Source organism: Spermophilus citellus (genome assembly GCF_964194105.1).
Source record: "Spermophilus citellus genome assembly, chromosome: 11".
In the NCBI taxonomy this organism is placed as follows: domain Eukaryota; kingdom Metazoa; phylum Chordata; class Mammalia; order Rodentia; family Sciuridae; genus Spermophilus; species Spermophilus citellus.
This window is the reverse complement of record NC_138192.1, coordinates 63167695-63191673: the sequence shown is the minus strand read 5'-3', so window position 1 is coordinate 63191673 and position 23979 is coordinate 63167695. Positions and strand designations below refer to the sequence as shown.

At 41.9% G+C, this 23979-nt stretch overlaps 1 long non-coding RNA gene across 1 annotated transcript; it reads left to right on the top strand.

The window, feature by feature from the left end:
• The first annotated feature begins 442 nt into the window (after window positions 1-442).
• LOC308631158 lies at window positions 443-8770 on the top strand. The gene is made up of 3 exons (XR_014018121.1): window positions 443-517; window positions 2174-2335; window positions 8593-8770. It is a non-coding gene; the product is annotated as an uncharacterized lncRNA (long non-coding RNA).
• Window positions 8771-23979: the final 15209 nt, after the last annotated feature.

Sequence of the window (23979 nt, the reverse complement as noted above, 5' to 3'; positions counted from 1 at the left end):
GCAGGGTTGCCGTCTCTCAGTGTTTGTGTGGTGCCAAGGGACAGTGGAGAGGCATAAATATTCAGTAATAAGCTCCAGGAAAGTGCAGGGAATCTTGATGGGAGCATGTGACATTATAAAGGTAAGTGGAGCAGTGTCTCAGGGGTGCGGCAGAAAAGTGGGTTGAGGAGCTGGAGAAGCAAGAGTGAGAGGCAGGCCTGGCCACTGCACATGTGCTGTGCCTTCCTGGATTCTGGCCCTTTCTCCTGGGCCAGCTGGGGCCAGATGGCAAACCAGATGTGGGCGTGGCTGCAGCAGGATGCTGATGGGGGGGAGCATGGAGGGGGAATGGTGGGGAGAGGCTGCTAAGGGGGGATAGTGATAAGGGGTGTGTGTGTCCTGTCTGCAGCAAAGAAAAGTGGGGCCAAACATGATGCCCACATCCAGCTTCTGCTTTTCAACAGGGGACTGAGTTTGGCTCTGTGGGGCAGAATAACACTGTCTATGGCCACTGGCAACTGGGAGGAATACGGTGCAGGTAAGTCATTGACAGTGCCCAAGACGCTTTAGTTGATGCATCTCCTGAGCTGGCCAGCCAGAACAGGGTTCCAGTCCTGCTCTGACATATCTATGCTTTGATTCCATGGCCCCCAAGTTGGCTTAGCCAGCAGCCCAACCAGTGACAACCTGGCCCCTCACCCACTCCCAATATCTCCACCCTCCAATCCATAAGGAGCCCCTGCAGCTGCCGAGAACATCCTCAACTGCTTGCTTTGTGTGTGTTCCTAAGTTTTTATTTTTATTTTATTATTATTTTTTTTTTAGTTGTAGTTGGACACAATACCTTTATTTCATTTATTTATTTATTTTTATGTGGTGCTGAGGATCAAACCCAGCATCTCCCATATGCTAGGCCAGCGCCTTCCTGTTGAGGGCCACAGCCAAGTCGGGATGACGCTGGCATTTTTGCTCAGAAGTAGTGGTTGAGAGGTGACGCCAGCAAGCCACTAAGATGATGACTTTTGAGTTCTCGAGGAGTTCCCGTTGAGTTCCGGTTGAGCTCTTGCGGGGATTCCTGAAGAGTTCGCATTGGTTGGGGAAGTGCCGGAGGAGGGATTTCCGGTTGGTGGTTCCTGGAGGAGCTGTGTGGCGTTGGAGAGAGCTCCCAGGGAGCGTGTGTGGAGTGTGCTGGTAGAGTTCAGAAATAAAGTTTGTTCCTGCTTGAGTGGCTCGTGATTTGTGCCCAGCCAGACTGTGGCACCTTCCCGTTGAACCACAACCCCAGACCCCTGTGTTTTTATTTTAAAAAATGTTCTTCCTTCTTGCCTAGATGGAAAACACATCCAGGTGAAGGGCTGCCTCATGCCTTTTCTTTTTACCTCATCTGTCCCCTGAATATAGGGAGAGCTCTGTTTGAAATAACACACTTTCTGCTCCTGAGCCCACGGATCCTTGAAGAGGCTGCCCACTTTTCTTCTCACACACAAATTGCACACACCTGCATGGGAAAAAAATGTTTTTTTCTAACTATGCTAAATTCATTGGTTCCCTTGACTTAAAATTTCAGCTCCCAGAATGTGTGTGTACATGTGTTGGCTAATTTTTGCCCAACTAAAAAACAAATCCCCTCTAATGTCTCTGCTTGCATCACTGTGAGACCCACCGGAGCCATAGTAAGGTCTTACTCTAAAAGGTGTGCAGCCTTGTTTGGAGGGCAGATCTGAAATATCCAGAGAGAAGGGCACCATAGGGCCACAGCACAAGGAGCTTCTCTCCTGAAGGAAAGCAGTTGCTATCATTTTGTTCCCACATGTGGGACACATGTGCAACACACAAACATGTCAATTGTCTTTCTCTGGTAACTACTCACGTCAGAGGCACCTCCTTGCCCTCCCTTTGCAGATCAATTTAATTACAGGCATGGATACCCACTGGGGGCAGGGAGCCAACTGGGCGCCTTGGTTTTCAATAAAGTCCAAAGTACTTTGAAATCCAAATACAGCCAACCTTCAATTATCCACGTTAAGGAAAGGGAGCGTGGATAATCCTGAACAGCAGATGATTAAAAAATCATTTCTTTTGGCTTTTGTGATGTACCATATGCTATTTGCAACAGAGCAGCAAAATTTCCTCTCTAGTTGTGTTTTGCTCAGATTACTATTGCAATGAGCTTGCATTTCTCCTTGTGCACCAGCTGACGGCAGGGGAGTTGGACAGAGGAGGCCGTTTAGAAGTACATTTAGGAAAGCCTGCACCAAGGAAAAGATTGGGATGTGTCCTGAGGCCCTGATGAAAAACTACAGGCTCTGGGTCTCTTCTCTCTGAACTTGAAGAGGGAAGAAAAAGAAGCATTGAAGTAAGTAAAATAACAAATTAACTCCAATCAAATGATGGAAGGATTGATACAAAATGGCAAATTCTCCTGGGGCATCACTATACTCTCAGTTAAATTTCTAAGTATCTATTTTCTGATTCTATTACCTGAACTATCTCTTTAGAACACCTGGCCTACTGTCCGTGGCGCAGGACTCTGTCATGCTGACCTCCTTGCCCTTGCTTATGCTCTGCCACCTGCCTGAAGCACATTTTCTCACTCCCATTCTGTGCACATTTCCCACCTTCTTCCAAAAACCGTTTTAAATCATATCTACTGAAAATAACCCTCTTCCTTCCCCCTTCTGAGTGCCCATAGTGTTCTCTTTCTTTTATCCTATTTGGAGTATAAGCTCCGTTAGGTGGGGAGGAGTGCTGCTGGGACCCCATAACACCTGGAAGTGTTGGCTACATGGTAAGTGCCTTCTAATGAAAGGGAATTAAATCCTGTTGGAAGGTCCAAAGACCCTAAACCAGTGGATCTCAATCTTGAGTGGCCTCAGCCTCTCCTGGGGGACTTGAAGGGTTTCCTGGATGGGACCCAGAGATGCTGCTTCAGTCAACTGGGTCAGAGCTAGGAATTTGCAAGAAGTGCTCAGGTGTCTCTGCCTGCTGGGAAGTCATCTGTAAACACAATCCCTGGTGCTCACCCTGAGAGGCTTCATCCTGTGTGTTGTACTCACAAAGGTGAAGCCGAAAGGTTAAAAGCAAAGAGAGTGAGAAGCACGCTAGAGTTATTGTTGCTTTCACTCATACTTCCTAATGCTGATTTCAGCACTTTCTTAAATAGAAAAAGAAAAAAAAAAACTGCAAAGAGCAGAAGCTAAAATAGTACAGAGGTTTGCAACAGCTTCTCCGTATTGCCTTGATCTGAAGCCATATATTTTCTGTTTTTTTAGCATCTGACATTGGGGTGCAGCTTGTAGTCGGTTGTGCATTACAGTTGGCCTTGGGGTGCATCGTTGACTGTGCAGCCTTAACTTGGCCCTAACTCTGCACTCTGCCATCACCTCAATGAATTATGTGCATTGCTAATGCTATACATCTTGAGTTCATTGCTATTTAAGTGATTTCAAAAAGATTATACTACAATTTGGCATTGAAATGAAAAATTATTGCACACACAGAAGAGTACTGGAAACAGAGGAACAGGGCATAAATTTGATATTAGCAAAACAAACATTTGTTGGAGGAATAATCACACTCCCATGTTTCCTTGCAAAAAAAAAAAAGCAACCACTTGGATCAATTGCTTTATAGCTTTGCTACCTAAAGTCGGTCTGGGACCAGCACTATTGGCCTCATCTGGGAGCTTGTGAGAAAGGCAGAATTGCAACTCTAGCCCAGACTTATAGTTGCTGTAACGAGATTCCCAAGTGATTTGTATGAACACAGAAGTTTGAGAAGCAAGGCTTTACTGGACTTAAGAAGGGAAGACGGCCACAAGTAGATAAAGCTGAGTTATGTTTTGTTATCAAGATATAGTGAAGACATTGTCTATCACACACTAGGCAAAAAAAGTGTGCAAAGAGAAATGTCAAAGGTTCATAAGAAAATACAGGAGAAAATGAGAGCATGTCATCAATTCACCCGAAAGCCTAGAGACATCACTGTGTAAAGAATGTGGGTATCGATGACAAAAAAGTGATTCAGAAAAACGGGAATGACAAAGTTTTGAGAAACACCTTAACCAATTAATTTTGCTTGTTTCCTTTTTTAGATACATACAAGAGTGGTACATGTAACAACAGATGTTTAAATAAATCTAAAAGTTCTCTCAATAAGGAAAAAATATATGAGTAAAGAAAGCATCGTGTCATAGTTTAGGAACGTCTCTTTCCCTTAATCATGTATACAATGGTGTACCTTATAATAAAAGCACTTCAGGTTTAATGAAATATAAGCAACCCCTCTCTCCATATCACTACAATTATTTTTTCTTTTCTTTTCACACTGGGGATCAAACCTAGGGCCTACCTTTGTGCTAGGCAAGAGTTCTACCACTGAGCTACATCCCCAGCCCTTTTTATTTTGAGACAGGGTCTTGCTAAATATCTCAGGTTATCCTGGAATTTGTGATTGTCCTGCCTCCACCTTCCCAGTAGCTGGGATTTTAAGTGTGCACCATTATGCCCACCTGGCTATGATTGCCATTAGTCTTTCTGTAGAGTTTCCATTTTAATAACTATTGTCAACATTCTGCAGATTATTAACATCAAGATATTTTACATAAAATTTTGAGCTCATTGATTCTGCTTCTTAAATTTTTATGTTTTTCAAAGGCCCACCTACTCTATGCCATTAATTTACTAAGAAGTATTCTACTCTCTAGCCACCTTCCTTTGAGATTAAAGGAAGATGACAGGTGAAAGAAAGAGAGACAAGAAGACCCGTACAGATGTTTTCTTTTGCAGTGCTGGATATGGAGCACAGGGCCTCAACCCCACGAAACAAAAGCTCTCCCACTGAGCCACCACCCACACCCAAGCTGACTTTAACAGCTCTGTAGTCTCTCTTCCTATTTCAAACTCTAGCAATCAGGAAATGTTGAAAAGCCTAATTATCTGCTTTCACAAATTATTGAGTATTTAAATCTGGGAAACCTATGAAAAAAAGTAGCAGTATTCTTTCACAGATGCAGAGTGTGAGGTCAGGACAATGAGATACCTTACCTGAGAAATCAAGGCTAGACTGTGGAGGAAACTGAATTCAAAGGTGGCATCATCTCCAGTGTCCCTGGAAGGGTGATCCTGCCAGGAAAACTGCAGTTTGGCATGGACAACCACTGCTAACACTCTGGTGACAGATTGTTTGAAAATCATTTCTTCATGTTAGTGAATAATCCATGTGCTGTCTTTCATGCATTGAAGGTGTTCAGCTGAGTTGCTGCCCTTTGCTGAGTTAACACCTAGGGATGTGCAAGCTGCTTGCCTTGAATACATTAACATTTCCCACCTGTTCTGAACTATGGAGAACCTTCCAGGATCTCAGATTTTCTTTCCCTGTAAAATGTCCATTTTTTTTTTTTTTGCAGAGTTTCTTGGAGTTCCTTTATTATTTATTTATTTATGTTAGTTTGAGTTCAGCTCACTTTACCGGTCATTTGAGAGCATGCTGTTTGATGAACCCCATGCCCAGCCTTGGGATGCTGTCTCATGAATAATCTTAGACTGTGCTTCAGGGCCTGACCACGAGAACCTTCTCAAGATTCTTGCTTATTTTTAATTAACTCAGGCTGACAGTCTAAAACGTTATCCTTCTTACTTCTCATAATTACTTAAGTGGTTTTCCATCTTTGCTGCCATTAAAATCACCTGGAGAACATTAAAAAAAATATCTCTGGGGCTCAGACAACACCTTTTGCCAATTGAATCAGAATCTCTGGAGATGGGATTTAGGCCCAGTATATTTTAAACATTGCAAATGATTCCAACCAAGTTTGTGAGACAGCAAATCATCTTACCTCCTTTAATCCCTTTTCAATTAAGTTCTTTAAGTTAAATTTGAATTTGTGATTGTCCTGCCTCCACCTTCCCAGTAGCTGGGATTTTAAGTGTGCACCACTATGCCCACCTGGCTTTGATTGCCTTTAGCCTTTCATAATGTCTCACTCACTTACATAACCACTTTTCAAAAAATAATTTTTTATTACAAAATACCTCACACTTATTGTGTAATCTTTAATTTCTCAAATACAGCCAAGCAGAAAACAAAACAAAACAAAACAAACAAACAAACAAAAAACTACAAGTCACCAGTGATCTAAGAAATTAACTACAACATTGATGGAGACATCTCCATCTCTTCCTTGTCCACATTCTGTGCATATGTGTGTATCTTAGTGTACATATGGTTTTGTAGCCTGCTTTTCTCATCTGAACATCTTTTCAGCTGAACTCCTCAACCTCTTGCTTTTTCTTCCTCTCTCCTGACCTCAATATTGTAGTAAGTCCATCTTTCTTGGGCATTTCAACTTGACCTTCTGCTGTGGAATCTGAAGCCTCCTTTTAGCCTAATGGCGATTCAGTTCGCAAGCACTGAACAGGCTCCTCCTGGAGTCACAAATGGTCCTACCATCTGGCTGCCCAACTGTTCAAGTCAGATGTATCTGAGGTCATCCTAGATTCCTTGGGCACCTCACACCTCATTTCTAACCAACTATCACAGCATGTCTATTTTGCCTCTTAAATAATTTTTGAATACATGTCCATCCCTTCATAAGTGGTTGTGTTTTCTGTTTGGATTATGATCATCTTTTGCCTCAATTGCTGTGGCTCCCTAGCTGGCTCTCCTTGTTCCCAATCTTGCAGAAAGTCCCCCACACCATCTGGGCATTATCATAGTCAGTCTCCTGTCATTTGAGGTGAAGTCCATACTTTTTACCAAGGCTTTCAAAACCCATATGACCTATCAGCTGCTTAAATAATGCCTCCTCTACTCTCCTCCCTCAACACCAACACACACAGTCCATGGTGCTTCAGAACACGGCTTCCCTTTCTGTTCTGCCAAAAACACATTTCTCATACCTTTTTCTAGTGGATGCCTACTCATTTTGCAGGTCTCACATGATTTTCTGGATCCTGAGTAGATTAGATGCCCCTCTTTGTGTTCCCCTAATATCCCCTGCCTCCATCGATAAAACACATATCACACTAAATCACACTAGCCTCTGCAAGGCCACATTCCCTCCAGACTGGACACAGGGGTTATGTCTACTTTGCTCATCATTATGTCCCTAGCATGAAGCTACAAATAATGAAAATATTTGTTGAATGAACAATGAATGATTGAATCCTCTTATACCACATCATTGTAATTTTTTAGCAAAGAAGGGGGTCTGTTCTGTATTTTGTTCTCAGTTGCTACATAGAACATTAGCTGGGGTCAGGTAGTGTCTTCTTCATAGTGTGCAGAGGCCCCAAGATAAGAGGATGGTATTTTTTTTTTCTCTAGAGACCAGTCTCCCACTACTTCTCTGCTTCACAGTCTTTCCTACTTCTTTTTTCTACCCTTCCTGGCTTCCTCCTGCTTTGCAACTTTCAATTCAAATTAGCTACATTGAATTTTGTATGAGCTTAGTTTTATTTTTCACAGTGGAAACTCCTTATCTCTTCATTAATAATAGACACCATTGTAACTGAAAGCTCTGTAGCTTTTCAATAGAATCATGTTAATGAATATCTGGTGTTAGCTGCTGCCGTTACCAACATCTCCAACTCTTTAGTATTGGTTTAAAAAAAAAGTTTCAAAAACTGATAAGGAATCATGGTTTTCAGTCTTTTAAGGAGTGTTTTTTTTTCTTCTTCAAAATGTTGTAAATCTTTAGTGCCTCTGAATTAGCTTAATGATACCATCTGGGGATGGATCAGGTTTTACAGTCTTAGGCATATGCAATTTGGGTGCCTTCTTTAAAAAAAATTATAAATATACTACTTACAAGCCTTGAAATTTCTTGTGAAAGTGGGGCCCTTGAACGTCAAGTTTCATTACATAAATCTTTCCATCTTCTATCAATTTTTATAATTGGAGAAACTGAGGCCCAGAGTAGTAGGGCCACCTATGAAGACTATTGACTAACCTATCCCTTCCCAGTGCAGGATTTGTAGCTTATTATGGAGCTAGATGGATTTACAAAATTAGTTAAATTTTCAGTTTCTTATTTTACCTACACAGGCCAAACCAGAAAGGGGAAAACACAGATAGGTTGGGAAAAAAAAAATATGCACACTGGCCCAGCATGTGTGTGTGTGTGTGTGTGTGTGTGTGTGTGTGTGTGTGTGTGTATTTTAACAAAGTTTGTCTGCATGAGTAAACAACTTCTTTGGTGGGAAGAACCTTAGGTGGCTTGGGAGGAACTGTTCTTATTCATATCATTAAACATACAAAAATAGACCTGCTTATGTTGATTTTGAAAAGAATTAATCTTGATCCAGATGATAAGTTTCTACTTCATATTAATAGGGGGAAAAAAAGCAGATTCTGAACTTGGTAGAGTTGAGAACTTGGACAGCTATCCAATTTCATAAGAACAGGGAAACCAGAGACACAGTGGCATTTAGCCATTGTCATGACTGCAGCCCTGTGGGAGTGGAGGGTCCCATCTCTGAGTCCCTCCCAACCTCAAAGCTAAGTCTGGAGCCATCCCAGGGCTGGAATCTGGGTGCCCCTCTCTGCCAGTATCTGTGAAGCTATTCCAATTGGTATGTTTGTGACTTGTTTTGCCTCCTGACCCTCTTCCAGGTATCGCCTTTATACATCCCAGGCTGTCCGGAGTCCATTCTGCAAACTCCCTCTTCTCCAAATGAAGGCTGACATCCTCATTGAAGGAGAGTCCTTCTGAGAAGACTGCAGTTGTGCACCTTGCGATGGAGACTGTCATCCTGCGAGCAGGAATGATGTGTGATGGGTGTGGGCAGGGAGTTTTCAGGCGATTTACAACTCCAGTCCTAGCTGCAGATCTTGGGAGGTGACCTTGCTCCAAATCCTAATTTATAAAACTAAGAATTGGCTTCACATTCTCAAGGCCCTTTGCAGCTCCATAGTCTGAAGAAGTTAAGAAAATTCTAATAAAAGTGAAGAAAGTTTGCCCAGTGCTTTTTTATTCTGTTTTGTTCCTGATGTCAAAGATAAAGCAGGCCCAGGGCGTATTGCTGTGTCTGCAGGACTTTTTATTTTTAAAGGATGAGCATTAAGATGCATAGAATTTTGATAAATAGAGAGAACAAGCTGCTGTGAGCTGGGAGGTGAGTGCTGGGCCAGTGTGCACTGGCCACTCACATCTGGGCCAGGCACACAGGAATGTGCTTGCAGCATAGGAGCTCTTGGGGAGCCTGGATCTCTTCCTACCGCCCTCTCTGAAGGTCTGGGGAGAGAAACAGAAGTAAGTTAGGGGACTCAGAGTGAGAACCATAGATACCAGGTTGGAGCAGGTAGCTTTGTTTCTGAGGGGAGAATGTTCATTTGGGCCAAATTCAGTGAGGCCTTGGGACAGAGTCACAGGGCATTTTATAGGGCTCTGCCCCTCATCTGTGATGGGGAGGACAGAGGTTGGCATATAATAGCACTCAATGAAGAACAGATTCCCTCCTTCCTGTGTGAGTGTGAAGTGCAATTTCCCTTATCCGCCCATTGCCAGACTTCAGATGCCTCAGGCAGGGCCACAGTGGTTTCCCTGTGGACGTCCAGGGCTTTGTGACCTCCAGAGTCAATGTTAGTTGGGCGATTATTGGACCAGTTGTGTTTTCTAAAGCTCTTTTAAACAACTTGCACAACCACAGGCTTGTCCTGCAATTAGATTCACAGCTGTGAAAGGACTTCTTGTCTAGGCAGAATCCCCTAGCCAGCCAAGGGCATGGATGGGGTCACCCCTGCTTTTTGCAGTCTGGCTGCCAGCCCCATGGCTGCAGCTGGCACTGGGCATGAGGCTGGGCTTGCTGAGAGGCTCTGAGCAAGCAGAACAACACAGTCCTTCAAGCCCATTGAGACTCATGTCAGCCTTGGTGGTAGAGGACAAACAGGGAATTATATTGGGGCTTCCCTGCTCTCTGCTTTGTTGAGGGTTAATGGTGGACTCACTATGGAGGAGAAGGGGCAGGGACTAGCAGAGTCCAGTTGTTCCAAACCCAAGAGTGCCTTTGTTTATAATTCCCCTTTCTAGCCAGGCCCTGCTCAGTATCCCTCCTGTGCTCGCCCCACCTGGCAGGGGAGGGAGGAGCCTGGCTGGCTGGCACAGACCATGCCCCTGCACCTGAGCAGGACTGGGAATGTTAATATTAGTTATCTGAGTGTTTTTTGGTGCCAAACTCTTGCTCAGATCTGTGTTTATCCTCATATTTAACCCTACCCTATCAGGTAGACCATGCCACTATATTGCTTCTTGGTGTAGAGATGAGGGAATAGGGGCAGTGAGATGGTGTCCGAGATCAATAGCCAGTGCACGCAGGACCAAGAAGTGACCTCAGGTTTGTCCAATTCCAATTGGAGCCCTTCACCTTAACAGAACTCCCAGGACTCAGAATGTGGACACACATAATTGTGAGCAAATTACTTCTCCTTTCTGAGCAGTGGGTGCCTCATTTGGGAAGCAGCCCTGATGTGACCCTCCTGGAGCTGGGTGGGGATTAGATACTAAGGATGGGGAATACCTGACCCTGTGCTTGGCACCAAGTAGGAACTAAACTTGACTCTTTGTTCCTTCTTCAGACGTGGATTGCTGTCAGCGGGACCCACATGTGCATAAGGGGGGATGTAGTCACATCCAGCTTGGCCTCCTATCCCACAGCTTGAGATGCTGGGTGTACCTGGGTTCCCACCAGGTCAGCCATGGAGTATTTGTGAGGCTGGGCAGGGACCTTGGCACACTGGCTGCATTTTTGCCACCCTCTTCCCTGACAAGTGACCTCATTTTGAGCTAGACTGTTCCCTGAATTGGGGAAGCACCCCTAATACCAGGAAGCTACAAAGGACTGCCCTCACATGAGCAGGATGCCTTGTCTTCCTCTGGACCTGCTTCCCCATGGCCAAAATCCCAGCTCTTGACTCTCTGGTTCTCTTCCCTGCTTCTTGGCCCCATTTCTTGGGAACCCTGACAAATGGCATAACAGGCTAAATAATGGTCTGCATAGGAAGCCTACATGGTATTTCATAGGACCAGTGACTTCTTGTATGGTGAAAAAGGACTATGCAGATGTGATTGATGGGAGCTTATCCTGGATTATCTGGGTGAATCTATCCTAAATGTCCTTACAGGAGGGAGGCAGAGGGAGATTTCACACAGAGAGGAGAAGGTGATGTAAAGATGGGGGCAGGGATTATAGTGATGTGTCTACAAACCAAGAATTCTTGAGGCTATCAGAGTTGCAAGAGGCAAGGAAGGAATCTCCCCTGGAGCTTCTGGAGAAGGCAGGCCCTGCTGACACTTGATGGTGCCCAGTGATATTGATTTTTAACATCTAACCTCCAGAACTGTGGGAGAATAAATTTCTGGGGCTTGTTTTTAAATATTATTATGTTAAAATATGCATAATATAAAATTTACCATATTACTCATTTTTTTAAAATATCATTAGGTGGCATGAAGCTCATTCATATTTTTTTTTTTGTATTTTGTGTATTTTCACCATTCATCTCTAGACTTTCTTCATCCCTAAGCTAAACTCTCCATCCTTCCCTCTTCTCCCCTCCATCTCCTGGTAATTAATGTTATGTTCTCTATCTCTATGAATCTGACTATTCTAGGTACCTTGTTTAAACGGAGTCACTCAATATCTACTCCTTTGTCTCTGGCTTGTTTCACTTAGCATAATGTCCTCAAGGTTTGTCCATGTTATCGTATGTATCAGAATTTTCTTCTGCTTTAACTGCTTAAGTCTCAAAATTTCTATTTTACATAGGGAGATGGGACATAACGGACTAAGGCTGAATAATATTCCATGGTCTAGATGTATCACATTGTGTTTATCCATGCGTCTGTTGATGAACTTTGGGGTCACTTCCACCTTTTAGCCATTGTGAATAACCACTACAAATTTGTGGTGATTTGTTTATAGAAACCCTAGGAAACTAAAAGAGATGTTAATCTGATTCCCATCATTCATTTTGCACCTTACAGGCAGGTGATCCTTATTCAGAATTGCCTGGGAAAGAGGTGGAGGTGGGACACGTTTTAAAAATGCAAATTTCTGCCTGATTTGGTGGCACATGCCTATAATACCAGCAACTTGGAGACTGAGGCAGGAAGATCGCAAGTTGTTTTTTTTAAAAAATGTTTTTTAGTTGTAGGTGTATACACAATATCTTTATTTCATTGTTATGTGGTGCTGAGGATCAAACCCAATGCCTCACACATGCTAGGCAAGCGCTCTACCAATGAGCCATAACCCCAGCCCAAGATCATAAGTTTTGAGGCCAGCCTCAGCCACTTAGCAAAGCCCTAAGAAACTTAACGAGACCCTGTCTCAAAAGAAAAAACATAAAGCTGGGTGGGGTGATGCACACCTATAATCTCAGCAGTCTGGGAGGCTGAGGCAGGGGGATTGTGAGTTCAAAGCCAGCCTCAGCAATTTAGTAAGGCCCTAAGCAACTCAGTGAGATCCTGTCTTTAAATAAAATACAAAAAATAGCTGGGGATGTGGCTTAGTGGTTAAGTGCCCTTGAGTTCAATCCTTTGTACCAATAAATAAATAGGGCTGGGGGTGTGACGCATGGTTAAGCACTTTTGGATTCAATTCCTGGTACCCACCCCCCAAAATAAAAACAATTAATATATAAATAAATAAAAATTCAAATTCTTAGGCTCTACCTAAGTCTTCAGAATCAATTGTCTCAGGATTCTACCAGGGAAGTTGTATTTTTACATGTGCACCAGAAGATTTTCATATATACAAACGTTTGAGAACTTTTAATTTGAGAACTGGTGGGTTACTTCTCCCAGATACAATGTTTGATTATGCTTCTGGATATAATCCCTTCACCTGATGGGATGACTCTCTTGGTATGAGTGTTAGGCATCGGGTGCGACAGGTCCCTCTGAGCTTTCAAACTGCATTCAGACAATAGACTGATGATAGAACACACTTGTTATCTCAGAAGTTGAGTGCACTATTTTTCTTGGTTTGGAAGAAAGAGTTGTTCTTAAGGGGCACACTGAACATTTGCTTGGGAAACAATGACAGATACCTGCTGCTGCTGAGAGGAGAGGATACTGGGCCTAAACTAGATGGGTAAGGACAAAAGAAAGGAAGGCTAAATTGATTCTGGGAACGAAGAAATGTTGAGGTTTTGTTGGCATCCAGCAGGAAGGGAAAATGAGAGGACAGATCAGGCCAACAGATGGCCCAGTGGTCCAGAGGGTCTAGGGTTCATCTATCTGTAATGGCCCACTTCAGCCACAAAACCTTCAGTAAAATCTGTTACAGGTGGCTCATGTACAGAGAACTTTTCAGGAAAAAAGGAAAAGGGGTTTTGTGCCATAGCAGACCACCTTAAGAAAGAGAAGAAATGGGCCCTGCAGAAAGTGGGGGTACACTGAGGCAGCAGACTGTAAACAAGCACTGACCAGAAGAATGTGAGTCCCCGCCCCTGGAAGTCCACAGAAGCACTGGAGGATGCTGGACTTCCCACATTAAGTACAATGGGGACTTGTCTTAGCACCGGTGTCATTGTATTTGCTGTGAAGGGAAAGGTGACCCAGAGGATGGAGAACCTGTGGAAAAGATGGTTACATGAAGGTAGAGACTTACTGAACCTGTCTGGGAAACTGGCTTCATGAAAGACACCTAGCTGTGTGCATGTGTCTTTGCAACATATCTTTTAGGTCAGTGGGCCCTTTGGTTCATCCTTGAATTGAATTGTCTGAGATTCTGTAGAATCCTTGGTGACATTATCTCTGATAGAAGGGGTGTGTGTGTGTGTGTGTGTGTGTGTGTGTGTGTGTGTGTTGCAACAGAAGGTTCATTACTTTACTAAAAGGCTAATAAAAGATGCTCGGAGCTGGTGATTAATAAAAAAACACAAACTTCTCTGTAATATATTTTTTTTCTACTTTCTCCTAAACCAAATGCTCAGATATGTGGAATTTGAATAATTGTTTTTCAGTCAATCAATTTTGGAATGGAGCAAGTTAGAGGTTTATAGACTCCCTTGGCTATCAGTGGATTGCTGATTAATGATGCTGGAGTCTGTAATTATCCTGCTGTCAGGAGGCTGAGTGTCCTCCATAAATCCAGGCTCGTCTGCCTTCCCAAGACACCAGGAGAGGAGTGTCTTGATTTGTCCCCCAATTGGCACATATTCTCTTTACTACACCTTAGAGAACTTTCAACTACTTAATGGTTTGAGAGGTCAATTTTCATATTGCTGGTATTGAGCAACTTAGAATATAAGTGTCATTGCCCATGAATGTGAGGACATAAATTGGACTTTTTTTTTCTTATTGCCCTTTTGGTTCATTTCTCTCTCCCTAACTAACCTCCTTTATTTAAAAAAAAAAATTGGTGTGGTAAATTACAAAATTGGTGACAATTCAATCCCTCTGAATCCATGCCCTTTAAAAAGATGTCCTTCCCTGTAGAAAATGAAGTCTTTCTCTCCCCTGAACCTCAGTTGGCTTTGTGACCTGCTGTGCCAGATTTTGTGACAATGTGCCAGATTTGTCTGGCTTTTTGCTTTTCCACTCTCTGTAGGAAACCTGTCAGGCTTGGGTTCTGGTAAACTGGCTCAGACATAGCTGATGAGAGGCACACGCCCTATCCCTCCCCCATTTGCCTTCATCCCCGGAAGCAGAGCTGGTAATTTACGACCCATAGCTGAGCTCACCCAAGACCAGAAGAACCACCCAGCAGAGCTAGGTTTAAACAGCCTCATTGCTGAATCATGCACTAGGGAGATTACTATATTAAGTTTGGTTTACTATAGCATAATTGTGGCAGTACATAATGGATACCCTGGCTATCTACTATACACTATTGCTGTTCTGGAGTCCAGAACCACAGAAAATCAGATGGAAAAGACATAATTCTGACCACTAAGAAGTTTGCAATCTACAAGTTTGCATTCTGACAGCCTGACTAACATGTATTCTAATGGGAAGTAACAAGGGGAATTGTTAACTTTTTACAAGAATTAAAAAAAAATCATCAGGTATCAGATATGATGCTAGGCATTTTATTTATATCATCTTGCTTAAACTTTGCCAAAAGCCTCTGAGGCTCATACTAGTATTAGGACACTTTGTAGATGAGGATGCTGAGCCCTTATGGAAGTTAGGTGAGGTTCTGACTCCAACCAGCCCCTGGTTTCTCCAGCCCCATGACCCTCTGTAATATGTACAAAGCATTGAGGAACCAGAGAAAGGAGCAACCAGAATTCAGAGACAGGAGGGAAAGCCTCTGTAGGGCCTGGCTAATTGGAGTGACTAGAAATCTGAGGTTACAGGACACCAAATTATCAGCTCAGGGCTGAGTTGTTGAGATCATGTACTGAAGAGGCCCCATAGGATGCATTCAGGTGAGAACGCTGCTGGGAGCCTGGAAATATCATTGGCTAATTTGGGATGTGGGTGAAGAAGGCAGAATATAATCCATCTGAGACAGTGCCATGGAGGCAGAAAAATTTTGTTTGCTCTTTCAGACACAAAACATTTTTCTGCTATAAAATATTCAGTGCCAAATAATGCCCGATTGGGAATATCTGCATGAAACAGATTTTTAAAAAACACACATCATTATTAATACGAAATTCAGTTTTGTCTTTGGTTACTTTTTCCCCCTTTCCTAATGCCTCTTTAAGACATTCATTTGAAACAGGTCTTCCAGCTTCCTTTTGAGGATTCACATCATTGAAGGAACAGCACACTGCTATGTATACAGTTCTGGGTGGCTCCTTCTCCATCGTCTGCTCCAAACAGCATCTCTTTCCTTCTGTGAAATGTCTGCACAGGGATGCACAAAACAAACAAGTAGTTCAAGGATATTCAAGGAGTTGAATTTACCTTGAAGGTAGCACCCACGTCTGCTATGTTTACTGTTCCCTTACTGTAAGCAGAGATCAGAGGCAATACAAACAGCAAGCATACGTGGACCTCATGTCAGACACGGTCACGTTCCTTTGTGATGATTCACAGAATCACAGATACTATCGTTGGCCCAGTTTTACAGATGAGGAAACAGGCAGGCTGGGACAGCTGAGCTCAAGGCCTCACAGCTGGGAAGGAACAGAGCATGGATTTGACATGGGTTATTTGGTTCTGGAGTTCAAGATCTTAAACTCTTTGCTCCAATTGTCTGGAAATGAAACCCTGGGTCTGCAGGGGTGGGCGGGGTGGGGGTGGAGTGGTAGCAATGATCTCCGTGGAGTGGGTTTCACTTTTCACTTCATACATTTCTATAATAGGTTGAGATGAATATATAATAGAAAGATAGGCATATAAAAATTAAAGATGCCCTCCCCTCCTTGGCCTTGGAAGCGCCATCTAGCCCCAGGAGGAAGTTGCCGCGAAAGCGCTGCAATTACCCCTGTATGCCGCTAGGTGGCGATGGCGGGGTCTAGACAGGGTCCTGGGCCGCTCCCTGTTCCTTCCTCTGGGCCCCACCCAAGGGCAGTGTTTATGCAGGATCAGCTGCCGCCCAGCAGCATCCAGCGCTGCTGGGGGAGGTGACTTCACCTGACTTCACAATTCTGCTTTCATCTCAGTGTGACTCCAGGGCCTGCCTCAAGGACTCAGGGCTCTCCTGCTGGCCCCAGACTGACCACAGAGACTTTCGGAGTCTCTCCCAAGACATACTCTTACTTCTGATATCCCTCCCAATCCAATATGACTCCAATATGACCACATCTGATTCCTTAGGCCTATCTGGTCAAGCTGGAAAAATGAATCTAAGCTAAAGCATAAACAACTGACCCTGTTTTCCCTCTTAGGGTTTATAGCTAGAATTTAAGAATGGCCATCAATGACTTCTATTGCATTAACCAGGCCTGGCTAGTGGGGGAATTATTTAAGAATGTAATGACTTAGTTAATACCTTTAATAGCAAGAAGAATTGCTAAACAGGAAGGAAGAACTAATTGCAGGGCCACAATAAATTCCATTTTCTGGAAAGTCCAGTGATGTTAACCATGAAATTCCTGTTCTCTCTTTCCTTTCCAAAGAATTTCCCTCCTCTCTCCATTTGTAGAGAGAAGGGGGACTGTGACATAACCATGGAGGCAGATGAATATCTTTCAGAAGGAATTCTTCTCTGGAACAAATTTTCATTTTTACAGCATCACCCTATGCCTCATTTTATGTGCTAACTTTGCCCTCATTCTGAACCTTCCTCAAAATAAGAGTGGTCATTTCCTTCTCCCTATTCCCTGAAGCAACATGGCAGACAAGTCTCTATTGTGTAGTCCTTGGAGTGGGGGCATGCTGCCTTTTTCTTCTTAGTAAGTCCACTTTCTGAAGTCCCAGCCACTTCCTCTCTTGAGTCGCACAGTGGGCTGTGATGGCTGAGAAGGAAATAAGGGTCAGGGAGCAATTTTGATCCTCATCCTGTATTTAGGATTCTAGCTTCCCTTCACCTCCCTGGAGGCTTTGTTTCTGGAAAACAGCACTTGTTTTCTATGGAACAAAGCTTTCTGGAAAGCAGGAAGGCCATCCCTGGCAGAGCCCTGTGTAAGGAGGTGAGCAGAAAGCAATGTTCTAGAAGCTCCTCAGGTGTCTTTTAGGTATGGAGGTCCAGAGAAGAGTCAGGATCCTAGAAGGCAGACCCAGAAGTTCAGACTGCACTGGCTCTGGCAAGAGAGGGCTCCAGTCTGTAATTTCAAGGACTCAATAATTATGGAAGGCTTTTTTAAGTCTGAAGACTGTAGTTCTAGATCTGGTTCTTCTAGGAGTATTTCCTTACATTTCTTACCTCTGCCAGTCACCTGGAAAATGGAGACAGTGATACTTTCCTACCTTGTAGAAGTGTGTACAGAGTTAAAAGAAAAATAAAATAAAATAAAAAGAAGGATGACTGTATCCCCCCGCCCCAGCACTCTACTGTGTCTGTCTTGCCCTTTTGGGGACCTAGCAGGACAGCTGCTATAGTAAAATGCCAGTTCCCTCCCTTGCAGAGACTGGGCCCTGAGCTAATTCTCTGGATTATGCAGCTCAGTATTTCCAAAGTGCACATTATTACAGGATATTATTAGATATTATAGAAAAGCATGTTTCATGTTTGGTTAAATTTTTGGAAACACTAGATTAAAAAGTTAAATACATTCTTAATACTACAGATCTTCTCAGAGCAATAACTATAATTTCTTTGAGAGTCTCAAGAGGGGATCAAATGCAGCTTTTCTGACATTTTTGATCACAAAGGAATAATTTTCACATGTCACAGCTACAGAACAAAGTGCAAAATGCTTTTGTTCATTCTTATGCCTTTGGCTATACAAAATATCTATAGTATTGATTGACTTTGACTAAACAAGATTATGCTGTTCTTGATATCAACCTCATTTTTAAAAATTCTTCTGCTAAAAGTCATTTTCTCAGACTTCTGGGAAGATGGAGTAAGATATACTTTTCTCTATTCCTCCTTAAAACTTAAAACCATGGGAATTATATATAAAACAAATGAAAGATGACTCTGAAAGATAGAAGTCAGACTGGCTAGGAACTCTGAACCTGAGGAATGACACAGTGATGAGATCTCTGGGCTTTCTTTTTACTGCATATATTTAAGACTTTCAGCTAAAGAGGCCAGCACCCTGGGAACAGCAATTAATGCATACAAGAAGGTCCTTACAAAAGTCTGCTGTTTCTCCAAAGAACTGAGAAAGGGTAGCCTTGCAATACACAAACTTTTAGACAACAACAGCTGTACTACAGTCAGAACCACAGAAAAAAATCTGGCTCATCTCCACCCTCGCTACCAAAGGCCATCAGGGAGCCCTGACTTCTGCCTCAAACTGCCATAATGAGGAGCTCCAACACTCCAGCAGCCCTGCATCAGAGAAGACCAAGCAGGGACCTGGGACTTTAACTCTTATTGGTTGGCAGTGTGCACCCAACTGCCCCACAGTATTAGTGTGAATCACAAAGCAAGACTGAACTTCCACCCTAGCCAAGGCTGATAATGTATGCTCTTCCCCACACCCACCCCTTGCTGTGGTGGTGTTAGGGGAGACCTAGTGGAGAGTTAGGACTTTCACCAATGTATAGTGGTCATGAGGCCATACCCACAATGGGGCCAGTGGAAATGATGTCAGGAGCCCTCCTATTCCCCTGTGTCAATGGAGGCTAAGTGAGGAACCAAGGATTCTACCTTCACAGAGCAATAACAAGACAGATTAATCCCTTTCTCCCTGCTTGAATGGTATCAAAAAAAGCCAGGTAAAGCAAAAAATAATATGAAGACACCCAGGTTTCAATTGAAAATTACCCATTATACTCCAAAAATAAGAAAATCTCAAACTGAATAAGAAAAGACAATTGGTGGAATCAACACAGATGATCCCAACAGAGATGTTGGGATCATTTGATGATGCTTCTAATACATCCATGATAAAAATGCTTCAACTAGTAATTATCAACATGCTAGAAACAAAAGAAAAAATAGAAAGCTTAAGCAAAGAAATAGATAATTTCAACAATGGCATCGATTATATAAAGAATGAAATGGATTTTTTATATAAAATGCAAAAATTTAAAACTCAATGGATGGACTCGACAATAGAATGGAGGGGGCAAAGGAAAGAAAGAGTATGCTGGAGATAGACAATTGACATGACCCCATCTGAGCAACATAGAGAAAACAGACTGGGGGAAAACTCCAAAAAATGAATACAGCTTCTGTGGGACTATATCAAAAGATCTAATTGATATCACTAAAGTTCCAGGAAGAGAGGGAAAAGATGGTTGGAATAAAGATGTGTTTAAAAAACAATTACTGGAGGGGCTGGGGATGTGGCTCAAGCGGTAGCGCGCTCGCCTGGCATGCGTGCGGCCCGGGTTCGATCCTCAGCACCACATACCAACAAAGATGCTGTGTCCGCTGAGAACTAAAAAATAAATATTAAAAATTCTCTCCTCTCTCTCTCTCTCTAAAAAAAAAAAAAAAAAAAAAAAAAACAATTACTGGAAAATTCCTAAGTTTACCAAGCAATAAAAAGCTATAGATTCCAGAAACTGAGCAAATATTAAATAGGATAAACCCAAAGAAAGAAACACCAAAACATATATAATAATTTCTGAAAGCTAATGACAAGTAAAATATCTGAGAGCATCCAGAGAAAAATGGTCCCTTACCTATAGGGAAAAACAAAAACCAAAAACAATATGAATGACTGGTTTCTCATTAGAAACTATGGAGGCCGGAAGGAATTGCCTTAATTTTTAAGTGCTGAAAGAAACCCTGGGTTTAACCTCCAGACCACAAACAAACAAACATGTGCTGAAAGAAAAGAATGGTCAGAATTCTATAGCCAGCTAATATATCCTAGTAATTAAGGGTAAATAAAGACACCTTGAGATGAAGGAAACTAATAGAATTTGTTGCAAGCAAACATATCATTTAAAAAAGGGGGGGAAAAAGAACTTTTTATGCAGAAGGAAAAATGGACAAAAAGAAGGAAATTCGGAATATCAGGAAGAAAGACAGAACCTGGTGAGCAAAAATATGGGTAATTACAATAGGCCTTACCTCTCCTCTTGAGTTTTCTGAATTATGTTTGATGGTTGAAGCAAAAATCACAATACTGTCTAAGGTGGTTTAAATGTACATAGAGAAAATATTTAAGGTAGTAATATTGAAAAACAGAGGAGTGTAAAGTAATCAAAGGGGAAGTAAGATTTCTATATTTCAAGCTGCTAAAATAACACCAATAGATTGTGATAAATTATGTATGTATAATGTGGTACCTAGAACAATCACTAAAAATTTATACCAAGAGATACACTACAAAACTATAGATGAATCTAAATGGAATTCTATAAAACATTCAAATAATTCACTAGAAGGGCGGGGTGGGGGGAGAAAAAGAAATTGAAAACAGAAAAAAAAATTAAAAAGCAGACAGCCCCTAACATTAACAATCCCATTAACCAAAAGTGGTCTAAAAATATCAATTAAAAGACAGAGGTTTCACAAGTGAATCAAAAACCATCACCTAACTATATTTTAGTCAGCTTTTTTGCTGCTGTGACTAAAAGATCTAACTAGACAATTTTAAAGGAGGAAAAGTTGAAGGACTCATGGTTTCAGAGGTCTTAGTCCATAGAAGGCAGGCTCCATTCCTCGAGGCTCAAGATGAGGCTGAACATCATGGCGGGAGAGTGCGGTGGGGGAAAGCAGCTCACAACATGACGTTCAGAATGTAGAGAGAGAGGCTTCACTCTCCAGATACAAAATATATACCCCATAGCCACGCCTCCAATGAAGGACTTTCTCCAGCCACCCCCCACCTGCCTCCAGTTCCCACTCAGTTAATCCCATCAAGGATTAATTTACTGATTAGTTAAGGATATAGCCCAATCATTTCCCCTCCAAACCTTCTTGCATTGTCTCACATGGGAACTTTTTAGGGGATACAAAATCGAAACCATAACACTGTATGTTGTCTATAAAAAACTCATTTCAAGTATAATGATAAAGGCAGGTTGAAAGTAAAAGGATCAAACCACTCTACACCCATGAAGATGGCAATTATCAGGGAACACACACACATCGGATATTCACAAATATTGGCAAAAATGTGGAGGAATTGCAGCTCTTTTGAACAGATAATGGTAATGTGAAATGGTGTGACTGTAATGGAAAATAACAGTGGTTGCTCAATCAAACGTGATAGTGTCATATGATCCGGCAATTCTATTTCTGGTTATAGTCCCAAAAGAATTTGAACAGATATTTGTACATCCATTTTCATAATAGTATTATTTACAACGGACAAAAGGTGGAAGCAAACCATGTGCCCATCAATGGATGAAGGGACAAATAAATATGGCATATACATACAATTGAATAATATTCATCCTTATAAAGGAAAGAAATCCTGACACTTGCTCCCACATGGATGAAATTTGAGAACATGATGCTGGGTGAACTAAGCCAGTCACAAAAACACAAATACTGCATGGTTTCCCTTACCTGAGGTACCCACAGTAATCAAATTCATAGAGACAGGAAGTAGAATGGTGACTGCCAGGGGCTGAGTAAAGGGGAAAACAGACATCTATGATTTCAAGGGTACAGAGTTTTAGTTTGGGAAGATGAAAAAAATTCTGGGGGTGGATGGTGGTGATGGTTGTACAACAATGTAAAATGGTTGAAGTGGCAAAAATGTAAACAGGAAAGGATATATTACACAGGCATTCATCAAAAGAAAGCCCAATCTACTATATTAATATTAAAGTAGATGTCAATACAAAGAAAATTATCAGAGATGCAGAGGGACATTATAAAATGATAAAAGGGTCAATTTGTCAAAAAACACGGTAATTCTAAATGTATATGCACCAAATAACAGAGCTGTAAAATATGTAAAGCAATCACTACTTGAATGAACAGGAGAAGAAGGAAAACTCACACTATGGCAGGAGAACTCGGCATGTCTCTCTCAACAATTGATACAATAGACAGAAAACCAAGGATAAAAAAACTTCACAACCTCAGTTGACAGGATCTAATCTACATTTATGATTGACTAATGTAAAAGGTAGCAGCAACAACAGATGTGCAGAGATGTGGAGAGGACATGGAGTCTGCTGGTGGGAGTGTAAAATGGCACAGCCACTTTGGAAAGCAGTTGGCAGTTTCTTAGAGCTATCAAAACATGGAACTATAGCACAACAAACTTGAGAACAATTGTACTCTTGGGCATTTCATCCCAGAAGAATGAAGACTTATGTTTACATAAAAACTTTTATAGAAATATTTATAGAAGTTTTATTTGCAGTAGCCCCCAATTGGAAATGACCTGATGTCCTCTAATGGATGAATAATTAAATAAACTGTGGAACACCACTCAGCAATGAAAAGAAATAGACTATTCATACATGGAACAACCTGGATTAATCTTCAGATATTGAATGAACAAAAAAGGCAGTCTCAAAAGTTTTCTACTGTATGACTCTGTTTACATTACATTCTTTAAATTACAGAATTTATAGAAACAGAGAACAGATTAGTGGATGTTAGGAGTTAGAAAGGAGGTGAGGTTGGCACATACTTGTTGACTGAGGCAGGAGAATTGCATGTTTGGCTAGCCTTTGCAATTTAATGAAGCCCTGTATCTAAATAAAAAATAAATAGGACTGGGATGTAACTCATGGGTAAAACATCCCTGAGTACAATCCCCAGAACAACAACAAAAAAAGAGTTTGGGGGCAGAATTGGATCTGGCTACAAAGGGAACTTGAGGATGTGTCATGATGATGGAAATGTTCTGTATCTTGGCCATCAATATCAATGTCTGGTTGTAACTGTAGGATAGTTTTGTAAGATTTTTCCATTGGGGGAAATTGGGTAAAGGATACATGCTATTGCTATTATTTCTTATAACTACATTTAAATCTGTAAATATCTACATGTAAAGTGTTTAATTTAGAAGACATTATGTTCTGATTCATCATTATGATTATATATGTATCAAAAGAGCACACTGTGTATCATAAATGTGTTTGACCAGTATGTGTCAATTAAAAACAGAGTAAAACTTAAGCCATTCTACATGAAAAGAAGAGCAGACAGGCATTAAATTCTCCTTCATCTGCTTGACAGGAGTGACACACAGGGCACGTGGTTGTCTCCAGGCAACTTGCAAAGGATCCCAAAGCATTTTAGATGTCTTTGGAGGACTGTAGTGCAGTGGAGGAGTGGTGAATTTGCAAGATGTGGGTGTGATACCCTGGGTTTGATCCTCAGCACCACATAAAAATAAATAAACAAAATAAAGATTTTTAAAAAAAGAGGCTTTAAAAACAAAAAAAGGAGATAACTGTATCTTAAGAGATGTTGTCGGGGGCGGATGACAGCTTGCAAGTGGAAACTTCACAGAATCATCCACCAGGAGTAATCTGAAAAGCACAGATCCAGGCCAGGATCCCATACTCTGGCACTGGTTGGACAACATTGTTCAGAAACCACTGTTTGCATGTACTGC